Source organism: Arachis ipaensis, chromosome B2, assembly GCF_059453495.1.
Source record: "Arachis ipaensis isolate K30076 ecotype BB chromosome B2, ASM5945349v1, whole genome shotgun sequence".
NCBI lineage: Eukaryota > Viridiplantae > Streptophyta > Magnoliopsida > Fabales > Fabaceae > Arachis > Arachis ipaensis.
The window spans coordinates 7514957-7531625 of record NC_142437.1 but is presented as its reverse complement, the minus strand read 5'-3'; the positions used below and the strand labels follow the sequence as shown (position 1 = coordinate 7531625).

Sequence of the window (16669 nt, the reverse complement as noted above, 5' to 3'; positions counted from 1 at the left end):
AGACAATAAGTATAATAGTACAAATATTTATTTATTTATTAGTAGTGAAAAAATATGTAAATAATATAAATTGATATTTTTTTTAGTATAAAAGCAATAATAAAGGTTATTAATTAAGTTAATTACATAATTAAAAAATTATGAAGAATTTTTTAAATAATAATAAAAAATAAGATCACTATTTTCACATATTACAAATTTTATGAAAAAAAATTTTGGATAATAAATCAATCCTCAATAGATTATACGTTAATTCTGTCAAAAAAATTAAATAATTAATATATTGGATATTATTATTTACGTACTAATATAATATATATTATCAATTACTAAGTTTATAATTAATTTTTAATCCAATTTTCGATAATTAAAATTTAAATGATTGAAATTATTAAATGCTGAATATTTTGTATCTAATCAATTTATTTTTTTATTGAAATTAAAATAAAAGAGTTGTTAATTAATTTTAAATTTAAATTTAAATTTAAGTAAGAAAATAAAAAAAATATTTTAAATTCTATCTCACTAACCAAAATTAATTTCATAATAAGAAATTACTTTATACATCATATATATTATAAAATAGTATAGTCATTTGCTATTTTTTAATGGTAAATATTATCATACATCTTGTGCTATTCTTGATCATGATGCAGAATCTGTCCCTGAAAAATTAGTTAGAGGGATTTACAGGCGATTGGACCTGTGGATACTCAGGCTAGAAGGAGTGTACCTTGACGTCATCCTTTTCGAGGACACCCCTTTCAAGATTATCGATGGTAGAGAGCTGGTGGCTAACCCATGGGACATGCCTGCTCCTTATCCAACAAATTTCGCAATCCTCTCGTCTTCCTCTTCGTCCTCGTCACATATTCTGGCATTGCCTTTGAAGAAGAGTGAGCCCTTGGACCTCTACCAGTCCTTGCGCAATTACTTTGTCCTCAAATACTTCGAGAGTGTGGCAAAGCGACTAGAAGGCCTTCTTGAAATGGTAAACAAATTGCGTAGTGAAATGCTGCGTGATGACCTCCCTCTACCCATGCGCCGGGACTGCCTCATCCGCTATTTCAAATGCCTTTGCATGATTAAGCCTTTGTTCCCCATGACTACCTCACCCAACCCACCTATCTTTGTTTGGTACAATGCCTTCAACCCACATCAGGACTCTTCTCAGCACAACATCCATTTGGAGAAGGCCTCTGTTCTCTTCAACCTAGGAGCCTTTGGCTCCCACATTGCTCTCTCCTGCGATCTCACCACCCTCCAAGGCCAGCGCATTGCCATAAACGCTTTACATGATGCTGCATATTGGTTCTTAATACTAACGCATGAGGCTGAGAAGGCATCTGCCACCATTGACTTGACAATAAGCTGCGCCCAGATTCTGCGCTAGATAATAACAGCTACGATTGATGACTTGGAATGCAAGTTTCCTCAACCTCGTTTTGTATCACATTCTGTTGGATGTCCTGTATGAATCGTCATCTACCTTTTCAGTTGATCTTTTCTTAGCACATTTGATTTTTGTCAATCTTGATTTGTTAAATTGTTTGATTGGGATGATGTAGGTTTCTCTGCTTTATTGGAAAGCTTTTGAACTGTCGGCATTGGGGCCTTTAGCTGAGACTTGTCTTGTTAAATCCTTGATACCTAATTATCTTGGGTCTAATTTGAGAACCTGCCATAATGAATTTATACCCAAGGTTGTAACTTTTAAGGGTTAATCTTGTCAACATTTTTTTATGTGCACACCAAATGAATATTTGGCTGCTGATTTCATTGCAGATAATTTTCAAAGAGGATTTTAGAACTAAAGTCCATGGTGGATATTTTGACCAATATGGGTATGTGTAGAATTTTGCTTTGGTCAAATTATTCAATGATGCTTTCAAATGATGAGTGAGAGATACTAATGAAAAGAATTTCTGTATAGCAATTTTACTTTCACTGATGATATTGAAAGTTGAACTTTGATTTTTCATTTTTTTTATATGCATCAATATTGAATATCTATTATTCGTTTTGTATAGAATTTCTCTTATTACGCCTATGGAAGTATAAATCATTAGTGTACAACTTTTAATTTGGCAGAATTATCCGAGACATTATTCAAAACCATCTGCTTCAGGTGAGCTCTTTATTTTCATAATGATATAGAATAATATACTTTGACATTATTATAATTATTTTGTCTTGTCAAGTGGATGCTTTTGTTAAATCATAGCTCATAAGATAGCGAATATGTTGAATTTTTCTCATCACTTTTCTACCGTTTAGGTTCTCTGCTTGGTTGCTATGGAAAGGCCTGTTTCTCTCAATCCTGAGCACATTCGAGATGAGAGAGTGAAGGTGTGCGCATTTTCGCTTCAATTTATGCCGAAATTATCATGTTATGCTGCTATTTCATTACACTTTTCTGATATGAGGCCATCAATATCAGACAGAAAATCCTTGTTCCCCTTTTAAATCGGGTTCTCATACTTGCAAATTTCAATTGAATCAATCAGATATTTTCATAACCGGAACCTTTCGTTGTTGCACTTCAATATTTATCTAGATTTTGAGATGTTCCATAGCATGCAATCAAAGTCTAAAGTATTTTCTATTGGTCACAAAAAATGCAGGTTCTTGAATCAGTAGTACCTATTAGCGACGATGAGGTTGTTCTTGGACAATATGAAGGCTGTAGAGATGACCCAATCGTACCTGATGAGTCGAACACTCCAACTTTTGCATCTGTTATTCTGCGCATACACAACGAAAGATGGGAAGGTATGATAAAATCTTTAGCATTTTCTTCCCAAAGGAAAAATAAACATAATTATCTCGTCATGCATTCCATGATTTTCTTTTTGGCATCAGGTGTTCCTTTCATACTAAAAGCAGGGAAGGCCCTAAATTCTAGAAAAACAGAGATACGAGTTCAATTCAAGGATGTTCCTGATGATATTTTCAAGGATGTTCCTCATGAAATTTTTCAGAAATTTTCTGGTACCGTACCTTTTTCATTTTTAGGTGTTATCTCTTCATACATAAAAAGTATTGAGATGTTGATCGTCTCAATAATCCATAATCCCAAACATGACAAACATAGATACCTGTTCTTTATCGGCTTTAAAAGTGAATATAAATGTTTTCTAGTAAATACTTTTTCTCATTCATCAAAATATGGATGTCTGCAAAACGAAACCTCACTGTAAACAACTTGTGCATGTCTAGGTCAGAAGCATCGAAGAAATGGGTTTCGTATCTGCCTACAAGCCTTTAGAAACTACTTACATGAAGCTTATGGTATATGATCGCCTACGTTTCGACGATTCTCTATATTGTCAGATTCATTCATTGAGATTGGAAGTTTGATGTTAGCAAATATAGATCTCCCAATACACTGTTTGGAATCAAATTTCGTGATATCTGAATGCCAAATTGGCACGGTTAAGTCCAAAATTATTTTATTTTTATCTCAACTTGTAATAATTAGACTAAATCTTCTTGCCGAATAACTGAAGAAGTGCACTCCATCTATTGATTTCTTGTATTCATTCACTTGGTAATTTAATGTTAAGTGTATTTAAAAACCATTATATGTTAGATTTAGATTATGCATTTGCTGCATAAGACTTTTAAAAATCCATGATATCTGCTGTTGTTGCAGTACAAGCTAGGTAATTTGAAGATGTCCACATATCAAAGCGAACAGGAATTGTCCTACTGGCGGGGGAAAGAAGGGGGTTACCATTCAGGATGCTTATGAGAATCTCATTCTCGGCACGTATGTTCACTTTCCCTTCATGTTTTATGAATTATCAATTTTTTCTAGCCTTCTTTTATTATACATCGAAGCCACATAATAACACTAACGGTAGAGTTACTAATCAGTTCGATAGTTCGAAAGAAACAGATTTGAGTTGAATAATAATGGCAATTGTATCCTGTTTTGCAGGATTAGAGGCGATCAGCAACAATTCGTTCGTAGAGATGAATTGGAGGTAACAAATTGTTACATGGTTTGATACAATGTTTCATATATCCTTGAAAGACTAATGTAATGTGCTTAACTATATCAGGCATCGTGAAAGATCTTCACCCCGTTATTGCACAGAATTGATAGAGGGGAGTTCAAGCCACTCCCTTATGAGGCATACGGTAGAGGCCCGAAAGAGGTCGATGAATTGCTGCGAAAAGCGGGCTATGTTGAAACACCCATTGTTGTAAAGAGCCCGGGCTTTTAGTTGCTTATATAATGTATATACAATAAAAACCTTATATGGAGCCCTCCTATATATAATGGGTGGTACAATTTATGGATTTTCTAAGAAATGTACTGTCTTCAAAGTTGAGTTGGTTGGGTATGTTACGGAGGGAATGGATCCTCTCAATTTTTTTTAACAATTGAGAGAATAAAGTGTAATCTCTCACCATTAATTTTGTAAGTGGGATCAATAATAAATATGAGAGAGAGAAGAATGAAAGGCTAGAGATCACACTTTACACCCTCAATTTTTTTTAACAATGGAGAGGATCCATTCCTTATTACGGATTTGGTTTGCATACACTTGTTTATGTTTGTCTTTAATGTGGAACAAGTTAATCCATTCATCTTCGTTCCATTATAATATTTAAAATGTTATTTTTTTACAAACTATTTTTAATAAATTACTTTTGAAAATTACTATCCAATCTGAGGAATAAAATCATTAAAATGTCCACAAAAGGTATTATGATAGAGGAACGAAATCTCAGCAAAGAGTTGTCCTAGTACTAATATATGGAAAAAAATTGTAAAAAAAAATTAAAAATGACAAAATAGATAATTTTTTTTTACCAAAAATAAGAGACTCGAACCCGCAACCTCTTAATTGAGTATGGGGAGATTATGCCATTTGAGCTATTACTCATTGGCAAAATAGATAATTAACTCATGTTGAATTTGTAAATTTGATTGGGTGTGATCCGTGTAAATTTTATTATTTTAATTTTAGGGTAATTAAGTTTTGGAAAAGCACATTATAGTATTTTCCAAAGAGATATTTTTTCAAGTGATTTTAGGTCACGCGCTTTTTTTACTTTTTTCTTCCCTCATGCTTCTTCTCTTCTCCCCCACGTTTCTTCTTCTCTTCTCCCCCATGCTTCTTCTCACGCTCGTTTACGTATGGAGCGTCTTTTTCTTCTTCTTCGCCTTCCTCCTCCTCCTCCTCATTCTCCTTCTTCTTTTTCGCGTTCTTTCTTCACATGTTTTCTCCCTTTGTCGTCATTCTTTTGTTATTGTTGCTGCTGTATTTTTTGTCTTTTTCTCCTTCTCTCTCTGGTGAAGAAGCAGTAGAAGGTGAGGAGGAAGAGTTTTGAATTGTGCAAAATAGAAATGAACCGAAATGACCAACACTACTGAACCGAATACCAATAATGTGATGAATAAAACGTGATAAACATTCAATTAGTAAGAAAAATATTTCTGCATGCACAAGGACTCAACTGAACACACTAACAATCAAGTGAATCAAAATGAGCAACTCCACTGAACCAACACTATTGATGTTCTGAATAAAACGTGATAAATATTTAATCATCAAGAAAAATATTACTATATGCACAAGGACTCAACTGAATCAAGTTAATCAAAATGAATAGCTCCATTGAACCAAGCAACATTCATGTGTTGAATAAAACGTCATAAACATTAAATCATCAAGAATAGCATTTTTCCATGCAAAAGAAGTCAACTGAACACATAACAATTATGTGAACCGAAATGACCAACACCACTGAACCGAATACTAATCATGTGCTGAATAAAACGTGATAAAACATTCAATCAGCAAGAAAAATATTTCTGCATGCACAAGGACTCAACTGAACACACTAACAATCAAGTGAATTAAAATGAGCAACTCCACTGAACCAACACTATTGATGTTATGAATAAAACGTTATAAACATTTAATTATCAAGAAAAATATTTCTACATGCACAAGGACTCAACTGAACACATAACAATCAGGTGAACCGAAATGACCAACACCATTGAACCGAACACCAATCATGTGCTGAATAAAACGTGATAAACATTCAATCAGTAAGAAAAATATTTCTGCATGTACAAGAAATCAACTGAACACATTAACAATCAAGTGAATCAAAATGAGTAACTCCACTTAACCGAGCAAAATATTGGAGTTGTTGGTGATGACTATAACGAAAGAAGAAGAGAAGCAGAAGAAGAATCTGTGTGCGCGAAGAAAAGGAAGAAGCAGAAGAAGAACCTACGTGCGCGAATTTGAAAGAAGAAGGAGGAGAAGGAAGAGGAGAAGGAGGAAACGGAAAAAGAGAAGATAAAGACGAAGATGAAGAGTTGCGTTATGAAACGCGCGTGTGATCACACTCCTTTAATGAGAGTGATTTTTGTTGATGTTGGGCCTATTTAGATGAACTTGGATGAAAAAATACTTAGATGTGTAACAAGTCTCTTTTCCAAATAAGTCCCATAGGATTTAATAAATAATTGGACTCGGCCCCACGAGATGTTGCATTGACCTTAATATGTAATTTATCAATAGGACCGGCCCAATTCATGGTTATCCAACAAAAATTAAATTAACAAATATATAAATCATATACACATTTTGTATGAGGCGCTCCACTAACTTAAAATGCACCGTTGGAGAGACTGCACCTGTAGTTCTCTTATACTAACAGGATACTGGTGAGTTATAGCCTACATCGGTTCAAATAAGGAGATTGATGCATCTGTCACTGCTGGCACAGGTAAGTGTGTATGTGTCCTGTTATTTGATAAATTTCAGTATGACCATTAGACTATTAGTATATTCTTTAACGGGGTAGATAAAAAATATTAATTGCAATGTTGTCTTTTTTGAACAAATAGACATATGAAAGAATTCATTCAATGGGTTGGATTCTGTTATCTAGTTTTGGGCTAGTCCTTTGTACACGACGCTAACCAAGAAAAAAACAGAAGACAAATTTATTATGTTTGTTATACAAATTTATGTCACTTTTACAAATTGGTTAGAAACGGATCATCGGTTTTATTATGTTTGTTATATCAAATTTATATATTAATTGGTAAACAGCAATATTTGAGAGAGAATATTAAAATTATGTTATATAATATAATATTTATAATTTTATACATAAAATATTTATAATTGTATATTTATTATATTTAAAATTATATATAATTATTTTAACAATAATTAATTAATATTAAATAAGATCACTTTAAATTATTTAGACTAATTTTTTATTATTTTTAAAATATTATTGATTGAAAAAAAATATTTAATAATAAAAATATTAGCCAAAATTTATCAAAGTTTATTATTTTTTATTTTATTTAATATATCTTATAATAAATAAATAATAAATAAATAAATTTAGACGGTTTAAATTAATTATTTTTTATCTCCCTAATTTTACTAATTGGCAAATTATTGCATTCTTCCCGCTTCAGTGTTTGTCCTAATATCCGTCTCATTAACTTTAGGGGATACTTCCATAAAGACGTGTAAAATGTCTTTTTGTAAGGACGCTTACGTATCGCATTATTATTTGACGTATTAATGAACCGATTATTTTTGAATTTTTTAACAAATTAAAATAAAACCGATTTTTTGTATAACAATAGCAATAAATCCATTTTTTTTTGGGATCTAATTGTATTTTTAAATTTTTAGAAATTCAAATGTCTGCAAAACAAAAAATCAGAGATATATTTGTCTTTTTATCAAAAAAATTTAAAGATATTCGATTTAGATTCTGTAATTCGATCGGATCAAATTGGGTCTAATAATTATAATGCAGACAATTGGGTTTATTATTATTACTATAATAAATCGATTTTATTCTGATTTATTAAAAAATAAATTATTAACCAGTTTAATAAAAATATCTAATAATAAAATAACACATATAAATATTTTTTAAAAAAGATATTTTTAGTATCTTTATTAAAGTGGTCTCCTTAACTTTATTATAATTCAAAAGCAAGCTTTTATTTAATTAATTAATGTCTAAGATTTTTGTCTCACATGAACCGTGAGTGACAACTATATTTCTTTATATGTAATGTCCAAAACTTTTTATCGCATAGAAGAATTCTTGTGTATATCATAATTAAGAAGGATAAAAATATATATAATAATTAATAATTTCTCCAAAACTTTAATTAATTAATTAATTTAATTTCATCTTTGTACACATGCAGTTCATGCTAATATCCAATTAAAGCAATGGGACAAACAAAGAGGTACTGAGCTATAGGATTGTTGTCACAAATCTATTATAAGTTGCTATAATTTTCTTCACTATGGTCCATCTGAAAGTGGAATGTATATGGTTTGATGAGGATAGATTAATTAGACTATAGACACAAGCGTATGGGATGTGATGCAGAAAATAGAAATTTGTGCCAATAATATAAGCTGTCATGTGGTTAACACTTAACATGCATGTTTATTACTTTTTCTAGGGAACAAAAAAAAACATGGTGGTGGTATGTTAGTGCTACTGTATGCAAAAATAATATACCTTATATCGGAATAGGGGGTTAAATGACAATGTCTTATAGAGCTGGACATTTTATTATTTGAAGAGACTACATAAGGCCTTCAAACACAATTAATTATTGGTTGTTAACAATTGAAGGCCCAATACACTTTTTAAAACAATTCTAATACATTTTTTATCGGTCCAAAATTTAACACAAACTTTTTTTATTTATGAAATAAATCCCACGTCTGAGGGAATAAACAATTTTTTCACAAACCCATAAACAAGTTTCCTGGTAACAAAGCAGGAAAATTTTTGCCACGCCACTAAAATTTGTGCTACGTGTTGACAATGGAAATGTGACAGCACACAGGTGCATCAATCTCCTCATTTAGATTGGTGCATTCTATAACTCACCACAGGATACTTTGTGAATTACATGTAGAGTGCAGCTAGATTTTTGAATGAATGAGTAAATGGGCTTGTATTTTTTAATTTGGATAACACACTTTTTTTTATTTTGTAGGAAATCTAAACTCAAGGAAGAAATATTGGAAAAAGTTTACGAGTTAGAAGGTAGCGTGGATTACAATAGGAAAATTTTCATTTTTGGAAAAAAAAAAGAACAAAATTTTATTTTAATCTCATTTTCTTTCGCACACAAAAATTTTAAAAATATATAATTTTAAAAATTTAATAAAAATAATAAAAATAATTTATTTTATTAATATTTTTATATCCTTTCTATAAAAAAGACACAAATATACTAATTTAATATCTAATAACAGAATATCTATATTTATATTCCATCTATTAAAAGTCTCAATGTTTGGTACTAGTAAACAAACACAACCTTATATCCAATTTTCTACTTCAAGTACAAATTAAGAGTCAAAATAAGAGGAGCAAGATATGAAGAGTCTTGCAATATACACCAAAATTTGGAGAAACAATTATATGAGCAAATTACACAAGATCCAAAGCCCAACCAGAAGAATGGCCTTTGACACGCCACAATGCAATATACAAAATGCATAGCCTTTATGATTAATCATGTGAAGGCAAATATATCACAAGATGACTTAAATAAAGTTATATCCTTTAATTTGGTCAGGTATGGTTAGAGGAGTGCAAGTTCTACATGGCTGACAAGTATGGTTATAGGGGCCTGTTGCTCCGCTGGGCCAGCATTTCATTCCACCGCAGAAAATCTGGCGAAAAGTTAAGCATGCTTGAACATCTTCATGCTAAGCCAATGGAAGTATGCAAGAACCACAATTATAGGGAGAGTCAACCGCACTAAGAAGCAGTAATACCTGTTGTATTAGTCAAACAGAAATGAAAAACATGAATTTTTAATAACACTCACGCTCCTTTGCCAAAGGAGAGGTAACGATAATAGCAATATCGATAATGGTTATAATGATTGTTGATTAAAGAAATCAAAACAAGGATAATAGCATTGTTTTGAATGTTTGTGATGTCCAAAATAGATCATTGTTTAGATATGCTCAAGACCCAATAAGGAGCTAGCCATAAGAAATACAAAGAAGCTTCATAATTGCTATGCTTTCTTCTATGTACACATGCAGAGGTTATTGATCTCTTCACAAAAAGGCTGGTGCATTCTATATTTAAAAGATTATTATATTATTTAAAATAAAAATGATCATATTTATTTTTAAAAAATTATATATTTTTTAAATTAATTTTTAAATTTTTTAATTAAATTTATTTTTTAAAAATCTTAATTTAGTTATATTAATTTTTCTATTAATTTTATAACTGATGCATCAAAATTTACTAACATTAAATAATGTCATACTGACTACAAGACATTCGTAGCAGTTAAAATAATCTCAAATTTAAAAAAATCTTAAAATATTGTTAATTTGTCAAATTAAATAATTATTTGTTCAAAAAATTTAAATATTTATAAAATATAAATTATATATTAAATATCGCATAATACGCAACTATATAATTAATATATATATATATATATATATGATCCTAACAAAGCATAGACATTTAGTTTTATTTCTTAAAAAAATATATACACAAATATGTATCCATTTTGATTGTTAGTTTGTTAGAACCAACGTAAGAATGGCGATATTTTTATGTTACCTCAGAATGTTTCACATCTAAACAATTAAGGGAAAAGCTCTACATCCATGTAAAAAATACATGGTTGTTATCCAAGTAACTTTCTCTACACACGTGATCTTCCACCCCACAGTCGTTTATTATACACGCGCCTTATATAACGTATCGCATTTTCGTTCTTCTTCTTCTTCTTAAATTCGTTGTTCTCCTCTGTTTGCGTTTTTCTTCTCTGCTTGCATTCTTCATTATTGATCTGCATTGAATTCAACGTAATAAGCTCCGTCGTTCTTCTTCTTCTTCGTTTTCTTCTTCGATCTACACTTCTGAATGGAAACAATGAATGATTCAACTTCAAATTAGTTGAATGAGGTTATTACGTTGAGACAGCTAGGGAATGATTGCTGCATACTATCACAATAATCTTAAACATTGAACAAAGTAAAAGGAGGTCACCGAACCGAACAACATTCATTTGATGAATCAAAATCACAAAGGCCACCGAACCGAACAATGTTCATGTGGTGAATAAATGGTGATCAACTTTCAATCAACAAGAATAGTATTTCTCCTCCTCTTCTTCCTCCTCCTCCTTCTTCTTTCAAATTCGCGCATGTAGGTTCTTCTTCTTCTTTAGTTCAATGGATAGTTTAACTAGGGCTTTGAAATTGGTTGTTACTATGTTCAGTACTTCTTTTGCATGGAGAAATACTATTCTTGTAGATTGAAAGTTGATCACCATTTATTCACCACATGAACATTGTTCGGTTCGGTGGCCTTTGTGATTTTGATTTGTAGGCAGAGTTATTTGAATTTGATTTTATATAATGGATTATGTTTCGTTCACTCAGTACTATACAATTGTTTCACCATGAGTACTGTGTTCGGTTCACCATGAGTACTGTATTTTGTTCATTCTGCAGAAAGCTATTTGAATTTGATTTTATATAATGGATTATGTTTCGTTCACTTAGTACTATACAATTGTATTGTGTTCGGTTCATCATGAGTACTTTGTTCGGTTCATTCTGCACTATTCAAAACTCTTCTTCCTCACCTTCTACTGCTTCTTCACCAGAGACAGAAGGAGGAAAAGACAAAAAAAATACAGCAACAACAACAACAAAAGAATGACGATAGGGTTTTAGGGTTTAGGGTTTATGGGTTCAGGGTTCAGTGTACAGGGGTTCAGTGTGTTTCAAACTTTCGGTTCACCATGTTCATGGTTGAGAGTTTAGGGTTTAGGGGTCTAGGGTTTAGGGTTCAGGGTTCAGGGTCTTAGGGGTTTAGGGGTTACGGTAGGGTTCAGGGTTTAGGGTTTAGAGTTTAGCATTCAGGGTTCAAAGTTCAGTGTTCAGGGTTCGGGTTCAGGGTTTACGGTTTAGGGTTTAGCGTTCAGGGTTCAGAGTTCAGAGTTCAGAGTTCAGGGTTCGGGTTCAGGGTTTAGGGTTTAGGGTTTAGGTTTTAGGGTTTTAGGGATTTAGGGTTTATAGGTTCATGGTTCAGTGTTCAGGGTTCTGATTTTAGTGTTTAGGGTTCAGTGTTTAGGGGTTCATAATTTTTTTGGTAAACAGGAGAGCGATTTGGATTACTCTTCTGAAACGAATTAAACTGACAAAGTTTGGATTATTCAATTTTGAATCGAATTGAATGGAATGCAATTGCTAATTTGAATTGAATTAAATGGACGGAGGTGTACTGAATTGAATTGATAATATTTAAATTGTAGGCAAAGTTATTTGAATTTGATTTTATATAATGGATTATGTTTCGTTCACTCAGTACTATACAATTGTTTCACCATGAGTATTGTGTTCGGTTCATTCTATAGAAAGTTGTTTGAATTTGATTTTATATAATAGATTATGTTTCGTTCACTCAGTACTATAGAATTGTTTCACCATGAGTACTGTGTTCGGTTCATTCTGCACTATTCAAAACTCTTCTTCCTCACTTTCTACTGCTTCTTCACCAGAGAGAAAAGGAGGAAAAGACAAAAAAAATGCAACAGCAACAACAACAAAAGAATGATGATAAGGAGAAAACACGTGAAGAAGAAGGAACGCAAAAAAGGAGGAGAAGGAGGAGGAGGAGGAACGCGAAGAAGAAGGCGAAGAAGAAAACGCTCCGTGCGTAAACGAGCGTGAGAAGAAGCGCGGGAGAAGAAGAAGCGTGGGGGAGAAGAGAAGAAGAAGAAGAGAAGAAGAAGAAGCGTGATGGAGAAGAGAAGAAGAAACGTCTTTTCATAATGAACGGGCGAGTGTTTTCACTCTCATTAATGCGCGTGACTCTATTTGAAATTAGGCCAACTTGATTACATAGTTACATGGATGTGTAGCGCGCCTGAACAATTAATACTATTTTTTTCAAAGGTAAAAATTTCATTGAGTGAAACTTAGAAGTTTGAGTTCAGAGTGGACTCCACACAAGAATAAAAATAGAATATTCCATAATCTGATATGATATTACTTAAAAGAAAAAGTATAAAAAAGTGAAAGAAAATAAACTTAACGAGAGATTAGTGTGGTCTTCAAAAAGCTTCATCTTCATCCTCTTGTTGGTGTTTGAAAATTATTTTCCAACTTAATTGCTACCTCTAAAATCTGCTCATGACCAATTCTGTTTCCATAAGTAAATAAATATATAAAATGTGTATTTATACAAAGGGGAAATAAATAATATATATGTATTCTCATATATATGAGAATGACAAAGGCTTCTAATTTTATTTGCATGAGCTTACATCCTAAGTATATAAAATTCTACATAATTAGAATAACTTTTTTTTTAGGCAATCCATGAAAATTAATATTTAGTTTTTTGTATCTATAGCTTTTTTTCCCTTCAATAAAGTAAAAATCTAAATTTATTAAATTGTTTAAACTGAAATTTATTATACTATTTTTATAAATTGATATATGTTATTATTTTTCCATAAATCGAATAATCTGTCACCATTTACGAAATAAAATTTGCAAACATGAAAACTTAAGAGAATATTAAATTAAATTATGTTAGACAAATACAACTTCTTTAGGACAAAACTATACAAGGCATTTCACACTTAAGAGGCCTGTTCAGTATTTATGGTGAAACACTGAAGCTGCAGGTTTGAAAATGAGATTCATCGAGATGCCCTCAACTTAATTCTCACCGCTTTTACTAATATGTACTTTCCAGTAGGTCAAATGCATATTTATGTGTTCAAAATTTATGATTAATTTATTCTGCTCACTCATTCAAATAAATAATTTTAGTAATAATATAAGATAACTTAATATAATAATACATTTAGAAATAAATTTTTGATAAATAACAGAGTAAAAAAGCGCTCAAGAAAAAAACGGACTAAACAGCTCCACTATTTTACAAAATATTATTCTAACTGAATTGGCAAAAAAATTAAAAAAATACAGAAAAGGTAAAAAGATAAGATAATTATATTATAAAATAAAAAACAATTGAAGGCCCTGATAAAATAAAAAACAAAAACAAATTATAATTGAACATGGAAGTATTGGCATCACAGGATATATCTCTCTGTGAATAAGCTAAGCAAATCAAATCTAAAATCTATCATAAACCACTGCATAATTTGACTATAAAATCAAAGTATAATAGACACACAGTTTTAGAGTTCAAAAGCTTAACACAATGACATTTGGAGTATATCAGTACATCAAGTTTTTAAACTAAAAGAAGACAATGTATTTCCCTATTCAATCCTTGTATTTTAGACCAACCCTCTTCTCCAATAATCTTGCGTGCCTCAAGGGGTGGGATGCTCAGGACCTAGAAAAATCAAACAAAAACAAGATGTGCTATTCAAATGAATCTTTCACTGCATCCTATTAGATAAAAGTATGACAAAAATAGATCTATAGCAAAAAATCAGAATAAGGAAAATAGTTAACTAGCTGAAGTGATATATATTTCAATATCATACATCCATTAAGATAACATTCTTAGAGCAATTAGACTGTCTTATAGAGCAATAAGTCAAAGCTAAGTGTTGAGCCCCCTAAGAAATAAAATTACTACTATGTAAACATATTTTATTCGAATTTTGTAGTCCTTATAAGACTTAAGCATCTGAGTTTAGGAGCATTGACATCCATTAATTTTCTTATCTAGTTAACTAAAGATCATGCAACTAATAAATATTTTCTCTAAAATCATGGAGGATGAACATAAGCAATAATATCTCATAGGAACATGATTACATGTGAGATAGTTATTTACAAAAAAAACAAATCTAAATAGAGCATTATAAATTTGTATACCTCTTATTCTAAATTCCTTTAGTTTCTACAAGAGCATATATTAGATTGAATTGTTAAGAATTAACAGATGAAATATTCTGTCATCTATTATGCACGTGGATAGGTGTTCTCATTCATTTTTCATAAGCATACTCATCCAATAACTGGTGCATAAAAACAATGCACATGATTGCCTTGTTATACACAAAATAAAAGGTTTAATAGAATACCATCTTAGAATTTTAGTTCAATTGAAGTGTGGCTGTAAAATGAACAATAACACTAATAGAAGTTGAAATATGGGTATGGAGAACATGTAACTAAAAATGCATTTGAACAATTTTACCTTTATTGCCATCTAGCAAAGCTCGAAAACTCTTGATGAATTCTTCACAATTTGGGATCAATGTTTTCACCAAGAACTCTACTGGAACACGAGAAGCGTCAAAACTGAGACAATCTAACATGCTCAACATTGAAGATCCCGTGGCCTCCGCATTATGTTGCCGGAAATAGTCAAGCAGCTCAGTTTGGTCCTGCCGGCCATATTGGTTAAAACACCTTTGAAGTATCAATGTTTGTTCCTTGGCCCAATCTTCTTCCTTAGATAATTCAAATCCTTCTACGGCTTTCTTTGCTATGTAGATGATACTGGCCATCGTGGACACTCCCTTGAGCTCATAAGCCTTTTTGAAGCTCGATTCCAAAGAGGCTTAAGTTTTTTGATGTTCCAATCTAGTTGGAAATTAGTATGTTGCCTTTTATTCAAAATTTCAACTTTGTCATTGGGGTATGCTCGGAGGAGTGGTTTCAAGTTACCTACATTATTAAAAACAGTATGGAGGCGGTTCATTGATCGAAGCAGTGATTGGATGAACCTCACATGAATAAGAGATTCTGATTTCGGAAGGCACCTCATCCTCTCTAAAATAATAATCCCTGATTGCCTCTCCTAATTTTCTTTCCAGTTCCATCATGTCGTCTTTCATGGAGACATCATCCGAAAACAGTGACCGCCACATAACAAGGAATTCATGTATTATTTGAAAAATTAAAAAAACTTCAGAAAAATTCATCAATGCAGATATTTCATCTTGAATAGTATATACCAATTCTTTATTGAGAGCCAAGCAGAATTCCATAAAAACACTGTTTGATGAAAGGAGAGGTGCCGAAGATTCCACCATAGAACACCCGCTCATTGAGAATGAGTATGTTGAATACGATGCTGAAGTGTTTAATATACTTCTTGATCGTACTCATCGGGGTAGCAGATCTGTCGGGTCTTAACTCCGATTTGCACAACTTCAAGAACTCTCTCCGATTTCTTGCGTACACCTCAATCTGGCTCATGGATGTCATGCTAACGACGGAAAGCTAAAGGATGACATGACATCCATGAGCCAGATTGAAGTGTATGCAAGAAATCGGAGAGAGTTCTTGAAGTTGTGCAAATCGGAGTTAAGACCCGACAGATCTGCTCCCCGATGAGTACGATCAAGAAGTGTATTAAACACTTCAGCATCGTATTCAACATACTCATTCCCAATGAGCAGGTCTTCTATCATGGAATCTTCGGCACCTCTCCTTTTGTCATGTAGTGTTTTATGGAATTATACTCGGCTGTTAATAAAGAATTGGTATGTACTATTCAAGATAAGATGTCTACATTAATGAATTTCTTTCAAATTTTTTAATTTTTCAAACAATACATGAATTCCTTGTTATGTGGCGGTCACTGTTTCCGGATGATGTCTCCATAAAGGCCGACATGGTGGAGTTGAAAAGAAAAT

The 16669-nt window shown here is 31.9% G+C and overlaps 2 pseudogenes across 1 annotated transcript; one reads left to right on the top strand and one right to left on the bottom strand.

The window, feature by feature from the left end:
- The first annotated feature begins 2057 nt into the window (after positions 1–2057).
- LOC148572943 (glucose-6-phosphate 1-dehydrogenase, cytoplasmic isoform-like) lies at positions 2058–9811 on the top strand (annotated as a pseudogene).
- Positions 9812–14188: 4377 nt separating this feature from the next.
- LOC148572942 (uncharacterized) lies at positions 14189–16253 on the bottom strand (annotated as a pseudogene). Its single transcript, XR_015905407.1, has 2 exons — positions 15223–16253; positions 14189–14406 (listed from the first exon to the last, which is right to left on the bottom strand). The product of XR_015905407.1 is annotated as an uncharacterized LOC148572942 (transcript).
- Positions 16254–16669: the final 416 nt, after the last annotated feature.